A 17,694-nucleotide genomic window follows, 5' to 3' on the forward strand; every position below is an offset into this window, starting at 1 on the left:
GATGGGCATTGACTAGAGCAGTGAAGTCCGGTATAGTTTCTGATGTCGCTATGCGCAGGATTGCTGAGAGGTAAGTAAGAGATGATCTGTGCCTTGACTTGTTATATTTCATCACTGAAAATGTCTGTTCACATACATAGGTTGACCCAAACAGTACAAACATCTTCTGAGCATTACTCCTAATCTTTGGAAATGCATAGAACCTCGTCAGTGACATTGTTTTGAATAGTTCTCCAATCGCTGCATCAGACTGAAGATCGATAAGCTCAAGTTGCAGGTCAGTGGGAGCGTTATCCACATTGAAGGTGAAAGGAGGGGAAACCAACAGCATGTCATATTCCAACACTTTGAAATCCTAAAAACGATGAGAAAACTCACCATTCAAAGCACGTATCAGCAATGTATACTTCTCCCGTTGGTCATCTGATAGGGAACAGACTAGTAGTGTCAGAAGGTGGGTGCGTTCATTGGCCCCTCCTTGGCGGGTCAGGAGGAGCAATTTTCCCTTGAAGGCTTTGACAAGGCTGTACATCGAATGTGCAAAAAGGCCCTTCCCTTGTAGTTGGGAATTCAGTTCATTCATGAGGGCCATGATGTCCACAGTGAAGGCAAAAATCAGCCAACCATTCTTTATCTTGCAGTTGAGGGAAATCCACATATTTTCCTTTCATTTGCAATAACTCAGCAATCTCCGACTTCAGGTCCCACACCCTTTTATGCACCTTCCTCAAACTCAGCCATCTCACCTTTGTGTGGTAGGGGAGATCTGCATGACCCGGTTTAAAGATTTTGCTCTTATGAAGTTTACCACTTTAGTGACTGTATCTACAACATGGCTCATTTTCAGAACACATTTACCGAGCATCTCCTGATGAATAATGCAATGCAGGAAAATTATTTTCTGATCTGGGATCAGCTCATTTACTTGATCTTGTATCCTTTTCAAAAGGCCACATTTTTTCCTGTCAAGTTTGGGCACCCATCAGTGGTAACACTGGATACGTTTTCAAAACTCAGTCCCAGCTTTGCCACACACTTATTAACCTCCCCCAATAAATGTTTCCCTGCGGTTGTGCTCTTCATTGACTGCACTGAAGCAAGCTCCTCTGAAATTTCAAAGTCTGGGGTTATGCCTCGTAAGAATATCAACAACTGCGTCTTGTCACCTGCTCTCATCCAGGGCCAAGGAGAAATATGTGAAATCCTTTACCCTGTCTTTCAACTGTTGTTCCATGTTCTCTAAGATGTCCTCAACAAACCGTGTCACTGTTCGTCTTGACAGGGAAACATTTTCAAACAGATCTTTCTTGTCGGAGCAAAGTCTTGCTGCAGAGTCAATTTAACATTATTTAATCAATTCGCCCTCAGCGAATGGCTTGCTATGTTTAGCAATTTTGTGGGACAGTACATAGCTAGCTATTGCAATTCCGTTGTTTGCTGAATGCAGTTTTGTGAAAAGTCATTGATTCTTTTGCAACTGAGAAAGAAACTCTTTGGATGCACTTGCCCTCTGCTCAGAAGACATATTCCTATATTTTTCTGCATGCTTCGTCTGGAAGTGTCAGGACAAGTTGTAGTCTTTCAAGACAGCGATGCTCTCTTTGCACATTAAGCACACAGCTTTCCCTGATACCTCAATAAATATCAATAATAAAATGTCCACTCTTAATGGAACATCCTATATTCATTGTCTACTTTCCTTTGAAATTTCTGAAAAACTCACTTTTGCGCAATTTCTAGCTAGCTACTAACTGTGACGTGTGTGTCAGCCTGTCAGTCACTGTCTGTCCTTGTGCAGTTGTTATTTATACGTGCATTCAAAATAAATGTCCCGCAAGCGGTGGGAGTTAAATCATTACACAAAGGAGAGTATTCATTGGGCTTTTAATTTGATTAACAAATACGTTTTCAAAACTTTACTATCGCAAATTCTTTATGTGATCTGAGCATGATTCTGCGGGCCGCATATGGCCCCGGGCTGGCCATTTCCCAGGCCTGGTCTAGATGCACAAAAGTCGCTTTGTGGTCTGATTGTGTTCCGATCTGGCTGACCACTTCAGGAGTTGGTCAGGGATGCATTGTGTGCGGATTTCTCCTCAGTCTGGACACAATCAGGTTACCGAAAGTGCATACAGTGGGCGATGTCATCAGCACTCCACTCACAAGTCTCCAGAAAACATGTTTTGGGACAGAGGGGAGCCTTTTCATTATAACGTTGGAGGAAATACGTTTGTAGTGTGTAACAGTTCTATTTTTGTTTCATTAGACCAGAGGACATTTCTCCAAAAAGTACCATATTTGTCCCCATGTGCAGTTGCAAACCGTAGTCTAGCTTTTTTATGGCGGTTTTGGAGCAGTGGCTTCTTCCTTGCTGAGCGGCCTTTCAGGTTATGTCAATATAGGACTCGTTTTACTGTGGATATACAGTGCAGTGAAAAAGTCTTTGCCTTCTTCTTGATTTCTTATATTTTTTACACATTTGTCACACTTAAATGTTTCAGATCATCAAACAAATTTAAATATTACACAAAGATAACCCAAGTAAAGACAAAATGCAGTTAAGTGATAATTTTATTTATTAAGGGAAAAAAGCTATCCAAATCTTCATGGCCCTATGTGAAAAAGTAATTGCCTCCCCTTGTTAAATCATGAATTTACTGTGGTTAATCACATTTTTTTGAAAGCTGAGTTCAATTTCACTAGCCACACCCAGGCGTGATTACTGCCAGACCTGTTGAATCAAGAAATCACTTAAATAGAACCTGTCTGACAAAGTGAAGTAGGCCAAAAGATCTCAAAAAGCAAGACATCATGCCGTGATCCAAAGAAATTCAGGAACAGATGAGAAACAAAGTAATTGACATCTATCAGTCTGGAAAGGGTTACAAAGCCATTTCTAAAGCTTTGGCACTCCAGCGAACCATGGTGAGAGCCATTATCCACAAATGGAGAAAATTTGGAACAGTGGTGAACCTTCCCAGGAGTGGCCGGCCTACCAAAATTACCCCACAACAACATCTAAAGAACTGCAGGCCTCACTTGCGTCAGTTAAGGTCAGTGTTCATGAGTCAACCATAAGAAAGACTGTGCAAAAATGGCATCCATGGCAGAGTTCCAAGGCGAAAACCACTGCTGACCAAAAATAACATAAAGGCTCATCTCACTTTTGGCAAAAAAACATCTTGATGATTCAAGACTTTTGGGAAAATATTCTGTGGACTGACAAGACAAAAGTTTGGGAACTTGGGTTCTGCAGCAGGACATTGATCCAAAACACACCAGCAAGTCCACCTCTGAATGGCTTAAAAAAACAAAATGAAGGTTTTGGAGTGGCCTAGTCAAAGTCCGGACTTGAATCCGATTGAGATGCTGTGGCGTGACCTTAAAAAGGCGGTTCATGCTCGAAAACCCTCCAATGTGGCTGGATTAAAACAATTCTGCAAAGAAAAGTGGGCCAAAATTCCTCCACAGCGATGTGAAAGACTCATTGCCAGTTATCGCAAACGCTTGATTGCAGTTGTTGCTGCGGAGTGTGGCACAACCGGTTATTAGGTCTAGGGGGCAATTACTTTTTCACATAGGTCCATGAAGGTTCGGATAGCTTTTTTCCCTTAATCAAATAATCACTTAACTGCATTTGTGTTTACTTGGGTTATCTTTGTGTAATATTAAAATTTGTTTGATGATCTGAAACATTTAAGTATAGCAAATGTGCAAAAAAATAAATCCGGAAGGGGGCAAATACTTTTTCACAGCACTGTAGATAATTTTGAAGATGCTGGAGGAAACAGGTACAAAAGGTCCTTTGCTTTTCGCACCAAAGTATGTTCATCTCTAGGAGACAGAACGTGTCTTCTTCCTGAGCAGTATGACGGCTGCATGGTCCCATGGTGTTTATACTTGCGTACTATTGTTTGAGCAGATGAACATGGTACCTTCAGGCATTTGGAAATTGCTCCCAAGGATGAACCAGACTTGTGGAGGTCTACAATTTGTTTTCTGAGGTCTTGGCTGATTTCTTTAGATTTTCCCATGATGTCAAGCAAAGAGGTACTGAGTTTGAAGGTAGGCCTTGAAATACACCCACAGGTACATCTCAAATTGACTCAAATGATGTCAATTAGCCTATCAGAAGCTTCTAAAGCCATGACATCATTTTCTGGAATTTCCCAAGCTGTTTAAAGGCACAGCCAACTTAGTGTATGTAAACTTCTGACCCACTGGAATTGTGATACAGTGAATTATAAGTGAAATAATCTGTCTGTAAACAATTATTGGAAAAATTACTTGTCATGCACAAAGTAGATGTCCTAACCGATTTGCCAAAAATATAGTTTGTAACAAGAAATTTGTGGAGTGGTTGAAAAACGAGTTAATGACTCCAACCTAAGTGTATGTAAACTTCCGACTTCAACTGTACAGATTTTTTGGCATATTAGCATTGACATCAAATTTGGCTTTGGCGGTATACCGAGGTATTTGGAAATAGCCACTGGATGATTTTTCAATACCATTCAAACTATGACGTTTTTCCCCATACATTTTAATATTTGTAGATACTTTTTAAGTAAATACATGCAATCAACTTGTGCAATACATTAGGAGATAAAGCAGACTGCATTCTTAATTTCACCAGTCACATAATTTTACATTATGAAGCTTATCGTAGTTCCCCAGACCAGTTGAGTCAGTCACCTGTTTGTTTCTAAATAGCACAACCGGAGCAGGTGAGTCCAGCTGTGTATTGACGGGGTCGAGTTTTATATTGAAAGTCAAGTGTTTTTATGCTTCAATAAAGTTATCAGAGATGTGCAACTATAGTTTCCTTCCCAGAAAATACATTAATGCAACACATTCAGCAGAAAATTGCTTTTCATCAGATGACAACAGAAGTGTAATGCTATTTGGCTGGCAGCCACACAAGTAAATTAGCTTACAATGAAAAAGCAAGGTATTTTTTGCAAAAACGATGCATGGCAATCATATTTCTAAAAGTTTATCATAGAAATAATTTAGCCAGCTACATTTCCTGTTTTGTTTAAAGTTAATCTTACATTTTAGCTGAGAAAAGTAGCTGGATATACTGAGAAAAGTACTGGAAAAGGTAGCTTCACATGAGAATACAGTTAAGGTCATTCTGAGTGGAGAAGTGCAAATGAAGCATGAAATTAGACTGATGCCAAGCAGAAATTACAATAAGACACATTTTAAATCTGCATTTACAAAGTTAACCTTTATTTAACTAGGCAAGTCTACAAAACGCAGCAAGATTACTTTTTTTTTCTTTTTTTGCATGACAAAAATCTGAATTCTGCATTAACGTGACCCTTAAATTTAACTTGCTAGTTAATCTAAGTAATAGGCTGAATTAATAAGGTGACGGGGCATCATATATTGTTAGCTTTCTTCCATGTTTAAGAAGTCAAAGGATTAGTTATTTGTACAGCTGCCACGATCTTGATTTCCTTGCGTTTTTTCTCCTCTCCATTCTCCACAGCCTTCTTCTCTGAGCAGAGCAGGCATGTCCTTTGCACTATCAACTGTATCCTACACATGCTGCTCCAGAGCCAGTACTGCTCTTCCTTCAGACAAGCATGTCAAAACCTTTTTCATTTGTATGTCTCTCGTTCACATTCGCTTGTAAATGTCCAAACTCTAGGGAGTTTTTCCTAGCCACCGTGCTTCTACACCTGCATTGCTTGCTGTTTGGGGTTTTAGGCTGGGTTTCTGTACAGCACTTTGAGATATCAGCTGATGTACAAAGGGCTATATAAATAAATTTGATTTGATTGATGACCAAAAATGACATGACATTCAGTAGCTTCTATATATGTATAACTTTATGAGCTGTATTGCCTGTCTTTGCAATTAGTTTATTTTCATCTCGTTAGCATATGTAGCTAGCAGCCTCTTGAGATGCGCTATTACTTGTGCTAATTTTGTTAGCATTTTGGTAAAAAATGCCCAATGGGGTTTTTGCCTTTTTGTGGCGCCCCCTTGTGTACTCCGGTCACATTGATGCGAGTGCATCATTTGAGACGTTGTCAGCCAATCCATCTATTTCAAAGAGCACTCCATAAACCACGTCCAGTGGGACGGATCAAGGCATGTTGCACTGGGACACATTTTAATACGGAGATAGGCCTCATTTTATGGTGGTTCTGCGTAGTTATGCTAATATATTTGAGACAACTGTATTGCAGTTAATTTTGTCTTCGACTTGATAAGTAAAATATTGTAGAGTCGCAGACAGTTCGCATGAGAAAATATTCTGCCTGAGGGGGGCATTGTTTACTACCTAAATTCTTTGGATTATCTGGTTACTACCAGTGTTTCGAATAAATTGTGACCGACCGCCTTGATTCGGTGGTATGTAGGAACATTTGAAATTGTGTTTTTTACATTGGATAAAAGCTGAGACACAAAGCTACAAACTGGAATCTCATCCACTGCATTTGAGAAACAATGAGAAATTAATTCTGCTTTGAAGTTTGATAAACTTGTAACCTCACTTTTGAGAAAATGGCCTTTTAAAGTTTTGGTACCTACTGGAGAGCTCTCCTTTATCTACATCCATTCAGCATTGTTCACACCCATCTCTTTAAGGATTCACACGTGAGGTCATGTGCTAAACAGAGAGTAGTGTAGTAAAGATTAAGACTAAAAGTGGTTAAAGTAGTAGCCTACAATAAGGAAAAATTACAGGTAAACAAAGTGTCCAGATAAAATATTTTATAAGTATATATCACGCTTACCCAGACACACTTGTCTAAATTAATGGGTAATGTGAAAAAAATGCTATAACCCCCAGCCACATCTTGCTAAGTGGATGGGTCTCTACAGAAGGGGTAAATGCTACAGTCAAATGCTTACTTGCATAGTAGCAATATCAGAAACAGTGTCAATATAAAGAAAATAATATACAGTATGTACAAGAACAATATCAGTGATAGATGAGGTAGTTCTAAGCATACAATCAGGGGTAAAGTCCCTGAGCAGCAGGATAAAAATATATATAATAGTAGCAGCAATGTGTGTTAGGAGAATCATCTCGTGGAAATTCAGTATTGAGAGAGACAGTCATTTCCTGAAAAACAATCATTTTTATTTAATATCAATTAATTATTGCAATAATGAAACCGTCGACCCCACACGCGTTGCCGAGTGCTTAACTGATAATGAAAAAAACTGATGTTATATAGGACCTAAAAATGCTTAGTCAGGCTGGTTCCAACTCCCATAAGCCACCTTGTTCATCACCTGGTTATCTACAGAGGATATTGTTATTCTTCCAACCCGGCTTAGTTTCCCAGATGCCAGGATGATCAGACAATGAGGCATTGTTCGAAACTCTTCCAGGCTATCTCGGGTCACACACATACCACATCTTGTCTATAGAATGCCAACTTTAGGTAATTATCACCAAGTCATTGTCAGCCCAAGCTATCTCTAGCTAAACGCATTTACTTGACCATACGCCCAGACTAACTGCAGGAAACCATCTCTTTACAGAAACACAGAATTAAACAGAACAGAAATGTCCTACCATTTGTTAATTATTAATTGTTAACTATTAACATCAAACAAATCTAATGTTATTTGTCACATGTGCTGAATACAACAGATAGAGCTGTTCACTAAGTCTCAGGTGTAGTAGTCAATGAATAGCATTCCCACATAGGTGTTCCTTATGTCAGGTGGGAAAGGGCAATGTGGAGTGCAAGAGATTGCATCATCTGTGGACCTGTTAGGGTGGTATGCAAATTGGAGATGGTCTAGGGTTTCTGGGATAATAGTGTGCACTTCATGGCTACAGACGTGAGTGCTACGGGTTGGTAGTCATTTAGGCAGGTTACCTTAGTGTTCATGGGCACAGGGACTATGGTGGTCTGCTTGAAACATGTTGGTATTACAGACTTAGACAGGGAGAGGTTGAAAATGTCAGTGAAGACACTTGACAGTTGGTCTGCGCATGCTCGGAGTACACGTCCTGGTAATCCGTCTGGCCCTGCGGCCTTGTGAATGTTGACCTGTTCTTACTCACATCAGCTGCGAAGAGCGTGATCACACATGCATGTTTCAGCGTTACTTGCCTACGAATTCTCAGAAGGCAGACTGTGATAAGCCCTCTTTTTTTTCTTCTCTTCATGCAAATGACGGGGATTTGGGCCCGTTCCCGGGAAAGAAGTATTTCATTCTCGTCGGACTCATTAAAGGATAAAGCTTCTACCAGTTGGTGGTGAGTAATCGCTGTTTTGATGTCCAGAAGTTATTTTCGGTCATAAGAAATGGTAGCAGAAACATTATGTACAAAATAAGTTTAAAAAACAAGTTACAAACAATGCAAAAAGACGAATAAAATAACACAGTTGGTTAGGAGCACGTAAAACATCAACCATCCTCTCCGGCGCCATTCTTCTTATCACAGTCATTTGAATAGAGGCACTGCAGATAGTGCTGATGACTGGGAATCCGTCCGAACCACGCATGAACAAGGGAATCTATATTCGGAGAGCCCGATTCTGTCCTGCCCTTGACTTTGGTGCAGGGCGTGTGATGTCAATAGCCTCTTAGTCACAAAACTCCCTGATCTTCTCAAAAAGATAAGTTTGTCTAGCTGTGTCCAGTCCAGGTGGTGCTTGTACAGGCAGACCATCTATGGGAGGAGGGATGTCAGCGTTGTGCAGCAGCTGAAACATGTTCCCGACGGAGTACAAACGCTCCTTGGTGACAACACCAGGTTCCAGAGCACCGAAGCTGTAAAACAGGAAATAACCCAAAAAATTATGTGAGATCAATAAAAGTAGTGCCAATCATGTTGGAGATAAATTAAATAATCAAAACGTGTTGTTTATGCTTTACATACCAAGTGTTGTCATCGATTCCGTGTAGAGACGCCACGTCACTGCTTTTGTCACATGGGATGGGATGTCAGCAGCTTTCCACCGTTTGCGTCCTGGGTGGCATCCTGGTAATACTATTGCATTGTCCTCTGTGTAGTTGTTGATGAAGTTCACAACTTGCTGCAAGTCCTCATGCTTCAGCTGTAACCTGTGCTTGCTTGGACCAGCTCTCTTTTTGATGGGAGGCATTAGACCATTCTCCTTGTATGACTGGTGGAGGAGAGTCAGGTGTGTTCTACTGATGCTGAAAGACAAATTCCAGATACAAATATTTTGGTATTATTATACAATAGATAGCCAGGTGTGACTGACGGTGATTATGGCTAACTTGATGGGTCATGTAATCATCTGGCGAAGTGGAGTCTTTTGCTTAGACATGCAAGCTAAACAATGAACCATAATCCTAATCCATAGAGTACTAGCAATACAATCCGATTGTCATAGCTAGCTAAAGGTTAACCAAATAGGTTCAATGTTAGCTAGTTAGGCTATAACTAGTAATGCGAAATGGCATTCTGAGATAACATTACTACACACAGATCATAAACGGAATGTTAGCTTGCGAGCCAGCCATCTATAACGTCAGCTAGCTAGCTAACAGTAAGCTTTAACTTGCAATGAAAACAACTTTGACAAAATTAGAAACGTATAATATCTGAAACTGTAGCTAGACTCTTACCTGTCTACATGGATGGACACTTCACGGCAGACTGCAACCCCTTTCGTTAAATAAGACGTCCTGTGTTGTTTCCGTTTTGTTGGTACAGCTTGCTTGGCCCGTTGTTGTGTCAAGTCACTCTGGTTCACACTGACCGTGTGCAATGCCATGAGAATCATCTTAAGCTTTAGCCCACACCCAAACTCTGACCATTTTACTCACCCTAGCAGAGCTGGTTAGGCTGTTTTTATGTTATCCAGAGTGTTGGTGACTAACTGTGCTCCTGGCAACAATTTAATTATGCTTTTTTGCCGATGTTTACTGACACCAGCCGTATTCAACGGGTGTTGAGCATTGGTAAATGAATCAGGTATTCTGCGCTCTGTCCCACTCAGACAAGAGTGCTCTGAAACAGTTTTTGCAGTGACATTCTATTGAAATGGACACTTACATAGAAGTCTTTTGTTAAGTTTTACTACACAATAAAAAAAATAAAAAAAATAAAGTCGCATTAGACAGGATTACCTACACATACTGACCAGCTCAAATAGACAGAAGCGTGCTATATGGCAGACAAATCCAAACTCATCTCTTGGCATGTCCATCCCACTCATTATCTCAGCCAATCATGGCTAGTGGGAAGGTTGCTCCCTTTTTCTGTGGCTAAACTAACTAGGCTCATAATTTAACCATTTTATTCACATTTACAGAAGGCATTTCTGCCCAAAAAACAATTTTGATAAATAAAAATAAGTTTACGTTCAAATGGCTCTCCTGTGAAGTAGTGACCCGTAACATACGCCTAGTTTCCTGAAAAGGGTCAAAGTTGTGCCCGTTGACAAAACAGACCTGGGATGCCTTTTCATACAGATTTATTTTACAAAGATCCACAGTGGGTCTGTCTGTGTATGTAGCGTTATACTGGAGACAGGTTTATAATTGTAGTGAATGTCATCTATTCATTTACTGTTAGGCTATAGCATTTCTGAGTAGCAGCCATACTGTAGGTAGCAGTCAGGGAAACAACAACTTGTTCTCTCGAGGATAAAGCATTGATATTTTTCTGCACGACTCAGGCACTCTTTCAATTGCCTTGTCAACCGAGCAACACTACTTATTTTGCTCAACTAAAGCGCGAAATAAATTGTGTTTATATTAAAAGATTGGCCTGGCTGACATGAAAATTACATTAAGGGGAAAGGATCCACAGAAAGAGGTTGATTATCGTTCTACGAATGTCTTTATCTGCAATGCTGGTTAACACAAACGCAGGACATTGAATGCTACCTGAACTGAGTAACATAAGTGCAGTATCACAGCTATGTTAAATATGTGTGTGTGTGTTAGCCAGATTATCCAGTGTCCACAGCAACACTATTTATTATTCCCACACACCCAGAAACTTCAATTCCATTACTTACCATGCCGCCTTTAGGAAAAGACATCTGACCATAGGGTCTTGAAGTGTTCGTACTTTCTATAGTCATTATGGATATTGTCTGACCTTACTGGTTATTAATACTGCACACTGCCAGAGTATGTCTCAGATTAATGTAGTTGGTTTTAGCTTTTCTATCAATTAATGACTATTTGAATAAACATTCTTTATTCTGTTGGTGTGTGTACTTTTATGTGTTTGTGTGATGGAGCAAATCATTTAACGACACCTTTCTTAATTCAGCCTATTGGATCGTTATATTCTGCAGATTCTGAACAGTCATGTAACAATTGGAAGGATTAGACATTTCTAACATATACTGCCCTATTTTTATAGGAAAAGTGAAGCTAAAATGGAAAATGTATCTCATGTTGTACGACTACTTTTTGTAACTGACAATTAACCTGTCAGTCTATGTTGTTGTTTTTTGTTTGAATTCTTTACGTGTTCACTATGCGGGGGGAATGGTAAGACAAGCGGAACTACATGGCTAAGAACTGTTGTAACGGGGATTATTATCATAGCAACACACTTTTGGAATGACGGCAATCCCACACAGCTAGGTTTTTTGTGTCTTCGAGAGTAGTTCGTAAAGGTTGAAGCGTGTATGTTAGGATGGTAACATTATAATAATTAAGGATGAAGCGTGAATTCATGCCAGGAATAAGAAGTGTGTTGTTTTTGATTTCCTCCCTTCTGTAATAAGCAGCCAATGAGGTATTTTCTTTATTCATGCGTTTAATCTGATACTGTTATACCTCTGGCTAAACTGTTTTTATGTATGTAAGCACTTCAGAGTTACATCAAGCTAATAAGTTACTCATAAGACAAGAAAGTTGTAAGAGTGTGCTTAACTGTATTGTCATTTACTTTATAGTTCTCACGGAAGGTGACATTTCTGACTAAAATTACAGAATAAAACTGCCAGTTAAAATCATGGAACAGTTGTGCTTGTGGTTACTGGAGGGAGCTACACTTTTTATTATAAAATATTTGAAAAGTCTGGATTGGATTTAATGGGTACCGAATGTAAAATAAATAGGCCATAGTGGCGAAATAATTACAATATAGCAATTAAACACTGGAGTGATAGATGTGCAGAAGATGAGTGTTCAAGTAGAGATACTGGGGTGCAAAGGAAAATAAATCAAATAAATAATAGTATGGGGAATGAGGTAGTTGGATCAGCTATTTACAGATGGGCTATGTACAGGTGCAGTAATCTGTGAGCTGCTCTGGCAGCTTGTGCTTAAATTTAGTGAGGGAGATATGAGTCCCCAGCTTCAGTAATTTTTGCAGTTCGTTCCAGTCATTGGCAGCAGTGAACTGGAAGGAAAGCCGGCCAAAGGAGGAATTGGCTTTGGGGGTGACTAGTGAGACATACCTGCTGGAGCGCGTGCAACGGGTGGGTGCTGCTTTGGTGACCAGTGAGCTGAGATAAGGCGGGGCTTTACCAAGCAAAGATTTATAGATGACCTGGAGCCAGTGGGTTTGGCGATGAATATGAAGCGAGGGCCAGCCAACGAGAGCATACAGGTCGCAGTGGTGGGTAGTATATGGGGCTTTGGTTACAAAACAGATGGCACTGTGATAGACTACATCCAATTTGCTGAGTAGAGTGTTGGAGGCAATTTTGTAAATGACATCGCCGAAGTCAAGGATCGTTAGGATAGTCAGTTTTACGTGGGTATGTTTGGCAGCATGCGTGACTCCTAAAATTATGTTCTCAAAGGATCAGGAATTGGCAGCCAAGTGAAACAAAAAAGATTGTACTGTCCAGATGCAAGCTAGCTAGCCAAGCCTAAGTGTTAACCTGTCTGTTAAAATACATGGCTCAAAAACGCCAGCTAAATGCAATAAAACCTCAATGTTATCAAAAACAAAATAGCTGATTAAAAAACAATTAAAAACACTTAAAATATCTACACATTTACAGGAGCTCTGTGCTTAGGCTGCAACTAGGGCGCCATGGCAACTATAACTATTATAGTCGTAGCCTTGTATAACCACCATCGAGCTGTAGGCCTAAGAGTGTGTCATGTTTAGTCTTAATATCGTAACTTACTTAGGTCTAGATTTCAATATATAGACTACTGTATCAATCAATCAGTCAATCATTCGTTCATGTCATCACACAGCATACAAGTCATTCATGCTTTGAAATGCAATCCAGCATTTTAGTTTTAAAATGAAATAAAAGGGAGCTTTTTAGCCTAAACAATAAATAAAATGGCATGGAACTTTTTTTAAAGTCTTTGCTGTAATGGATTTATATGTTTTTTTAAATTTTCAATAGAACAGACTCTCTAATACTTATAATTTATTTAGTGTCGTTTGCACTGTTCCAAATGGTCCCCCCAAAAAATTTTTTTGGGTTCGGCACACAAACCTGTTCGGCACACAATAATCATGCAGCACTTGCTCCTATACCCTCCTTTTTCTTGATCCCCAGTAGTTTCCATAACAACATCAAATGTCTTCCACAGATCTGACTTCCCCTTTCCCTCCTGAGTAACTGGTATCATCTTATTAACCATTTATTTAGCCAATCATCAGTCATCTGAGTCAGTGCAATACAAGTTGAGAGCCCTTCCCTATATGCATGATGAAAGTCAGCAGTTAACTTCTTTGAAAAATAGCACTGCATTTTTTTTTAAACACAACTTTCTCCATCAATTTACTAAGAACAGGCAGAAAACTGGTTGGTTGGCTGTTAGAGACAGAAAAGGATGCTTTACTATTTTTAGATTGTGAAATTATTTCAGCTTCCTTCCACGCCTGTGAACACCCGTTCTCCTTTAGATGTTAGTTAAATGCGTGGAAAATAGGGTGGCAATAGCCTGCTACCATTCTCAATAGTTTCCCATCTAGGTTGTCTAGACCTGGTAGCTTACTGTATATTACTGATGGATAACAATAGTTTTTCCACCTGTTCCACACAAACTTGGACAAATTCAACACAATCCCTCTCTTTCATTATTAGACCTTCAATACGCAAATATGATGGTTCACAGTTCAATGTCATTTCACTTCTCAGTTTGTCTACTTTACCTGTGAAATAATCATTGAGATTTTAGCTATATCAAAAAGGTTTTGTTATAAATGGCCCATTAACTTTAATGAACGATGGAGATTAATTGGGTTTTCTGCCCATAATATCATTTAAGATGCTCCAAAGTCTTTTCACAACATTTCTCAATTGACAGTATTTCAACCAATCAGCTGAGCAGCCTGACTTGTTTGCCTGATTTTTAGCATAATTTCTTTGAACCATACAATTTTTCAATTCATCATCGATCCAGGGGGCTCTCTAACAGTTCTCACAGTTATGCACCTGTTAAGAGACTGTTTGTCAACAATTGGCAAGAATATTTTACAAATACTCCATGCATCTGGATTCTGCTCCTTATACACATCAGACCAAGATACATGTTTAAAATCTTCATCAAAAGAGTCTTGAGAAGAGTCTTATAAATAACTTCAGGCCCTGCCTTTCGTACTTTGTCTTTCCTTTTATCCCATGGGTGTTACAAATAAGCTGACCTCTTAAATAATCTATTTCAATTCATTTCCAAAATGTTAAAATTTATAAACTGTCATTTCTTATGTAAAATTAGATTTATATTAATCTCCCCTAAAGTGATTTTAAAAGACTGATCATTGCTATTCCTCAGGTTTATTTTTTTACGCTCAGGTTCATTGAATATTAGAGATATCAACACACTATCCCCATGTGTTTCAATGCAAACCAGGCTTAATAGGTGCATACTGGGTTTAATTAGAACAACAGTGATTTATGGTGGAAAAAAAGTCAGAATAACAAAGTCTACTCATAAAATATTTGGAAACCAATGGTTTGAGGTTTAAATACACACTATAGACTAAAATATAATGCAAAGTTAGTATTGATCCTATTGAACAATGCTTCTATTGACATTTACATTCTGTATAGAGGTAGTGTTTTTGGTGCTACTGTACCCTTTAAGCCCACCTGAGATAAATGTCAAATTTACAAAACTGGCATCTATGTATAACAATGACAGGATACTTTAACAGTAAAATAAGGCAAAATGCAGAAGAAAATGTACGCTCTGAATGACTGAAATCTTGTCTTGTTGTAGTTTATCAAATTATGTTGCTACTGTACTGTGTGACTGTGACATGCACGACTGCTAGCATGAAAATAGCAGTCGTGCAATAAATAGTAATTAATGCCCATGAAATATGCTATCATGTGCACTCAAAAAGCGTTATATATTTAAGCAATAAGGCCCGAGGGAGGGCCAATTTACCACGGCTAAGGGCTGTTCTTATGAACGATGCAACGAGGAGTGCCTGGACACAGCCATGAGCTGTGGTATATTGGCAATATATCACAAAACCCCCGAGGTGCCTTATTGCTATTATCAACTGGTTACCAATGTAAACAGAACAGTAAAAATAAATGTTTTGTCATACCTGTGGTATATGGTCTGATATACCACAGCTGTCAGCCAATCAGCATTCTGTCCTCAAACCACCCAGTTTATAATACCTTTACATATTACTCCCTGGGAGTAAAACAATGTCAAAATTATGTAGGCCTATACACCAGCACAAGTAGCTTAAATTAACATGGATAAGGGCAGCATTTCCCTTAATACATACCCAGTTACAAGCTTGTTCAGCTCTCCAAGGGTTACAGCCTGTCCTACTGAAAGATTAAAATCAAGCCTTAACTGTTTGGATGAAGGGATGCCTACAATCATCTTCAGCAACAGTGGTCAGGTCTCAGGGGTCTTTCACTATACATTATGTGTTGGCGTGTTGCCTTTACAGGTGCTTCAAGATATTGGAAATTGTGTTTCAAGTAGTTTCTCACCTGGGCACAGTTTACAGTAATATTCTTGTCACTTTGTCCTACCAAATTGAAGTAATGGGAGTACTTCCATGCTGATAAAGTCAATGTTTTCGATGCTTCTGCCATTTTTCATCTCCCTCACTAGTAGTGCGTGCCTGCGTAATCAGGAACTTGGTGAGGACGAAAACAATTAGAATCTGGGGCAAGGGGATTTTTAAATATTGCTCCAACAGAGAGGGAATATTAATCACAAATATCACAATAACTGTAATAGGAAGGGAATGATAAGAGTAGCATTTTTTATCAGTGTTATTACTCAAACTGGAACAATAACTAAGTTATATTATTACTGTAACGCTTTAACCCCAACACTGCACATGGCCTTCTTGGATGACAACCTATTAAATTAGCCAAACTATAATTTGCCTTTGGTGATCTTCATTTGGCAAGTGAGAATTTACGAGCTAATGTTATGCTAGTCACAAATCCTCTATCTTGCTAACATAAACACAGTGGCAAAGTGGAAAATCTGGTCCAACCCTGTTTCGCAAACTATTGCAAGCCTTCTAAACATACCCAATGAAGCAAACTGCCATTATTAGCACGCTAAAATACAATTAGGCAACTGTTACATTTGAAGCCAGAATATATTTTGACTCTACACTTGCTTAAAATTGCACTGGGTTTGGACATACTTCCTTAGTTTCAAACACTGCAGAGATGGCGTGAGATGTGGCTCACAAAACGTACCTCAATCCAGGGATGAGAAATCGCGTTGTACACAGAATTGTCCCACTATCCCAATTGCAAATTGTAATCCAGGGATGAGAAGGCTATTTCTCAAATTACGTTTTCCGAGTCATATCTCGCGCCGACTCCGTGGTGTCTTAATCTAAACAGGAAATCTACCCGACCCCAATGCAGCTATAAACAAGCGTACGGGTCGGAATCTTTACTGGCTAACGTTACATCATGACATGCCTCGAGTCTAGCCACAAGCATAGTTTGCGTTGCTAACGTTAGCTAGCAATCAACGCTAGCTACACATGCTATAACAGTTAGCTAGATCGTGGATCCTTACCTTTAAATCAGACCGAAGTTTCATCTGTTTAAAAAAAAAAAAAGATGCTACTAATATGGATATTAGAATTATTTACTATCTATCAATAGAATCGCAATAATTTCCAATAATTTAATTCCGTTAGTTAGACATGAAAGTACGACAGAATGTCAACAATAATCCCTAGCTAGCTTCCTCTTCTTGTTCTTCTTCTATGATATAATGGTGGTCCGCAAACAAAAGTTAAAGGTGCATATCGTCACCAACTGTGCTGGAGTGTGTGGTAAATCACAGTTTAACTTTGCTGCAGGAGGGGCTGGTGCACTTCACGAAATAGATGGCATCATGAGGCAGTAAAATGATGTGGATATATTGAAGCAACATCTCAAGACATCAGTCAGGAAGTTCAAGCTTGGTCGCAAATGGACAATGACCCCAAGCGTACTTCCAAAGTTGTGGCAAAATGGTTTAAGGACAACAAAGTCAAGGTATTGGAGTGACCATCACAAAGCCCTGACCTCAATCCTATAGAACATTTGTGGGCATAACTGGAAAAGCATGTGCAAGCAAGGAGGCCTACCAACCTGACTCAGTTACACCAGCTCTGTCAGGAGGAACAGGCCAAAATTCACCCAATTTATTGTGGGAAGCTTGTGGAAGGCTACCTGAAACGTTTGACCCAAGTTAAACAATTTAAGGGCAATGCTACCAAATACTAATTGAGTGTTTGTAAACTTCTGACCCACTGTAAATGTGATGAAAGAAATAAAAGCTGAAATAAATCATTCTCTCTAC

General features: G+C 39.3%; 1 protein-coding gene across 3 annotated transcripts in view; it reads right to left on the reverse strand.

The window, feature by feature from the left end:
• LOC112235962 (E3 ubiquitin-protein ligase RNF13) overlaps nt 1-17,127 on the reverse strand; it is an 86,211-nt gene extending 69,084 nt beyond the window's left edge. The window contains exons 1-3 of one of the 3 annotated variants that reach the window (XM_024404523.2): nt 16,921-17,127; nt 15,861-16,009; nt 15,647-15,692 (exon numbers count right to left, since the gene is read on the reverse strand). The gene's annotated coding sequence lies outside the window, so the exon portion shown is untranslated. Of the gene's footprint in view, nt 1-15,646; nt 15,693-15,860; nt 16,010-16,589; nt 16,775-16,920 lie in introns of those variants that run through there. The other 2 variants (XM_024404521.2, XM_024404522.2) reach the window with 2 other exon arrangements.
• Nucleotides 17,128-17,694: the final 567 nt, after the last annotated feature.

This window comes from Oncorhynchus tshawytscha, linkage group LG05 (genome assembly GCF_018296145.1).
Source record: "Oncorhynchus tshawytscha isolate Ot180627B linkage group LG05, Otsh_v2.0, whole genome shotgun sequence".
NCBI classification, from domain to species: domain Eukaryota; kingdom Metazoa; phylum Chordata; class Actinopteri; order Salmoniformes; family Salmonidae; genus Oncorhynchus; species Oncorhynchus tshawytscha.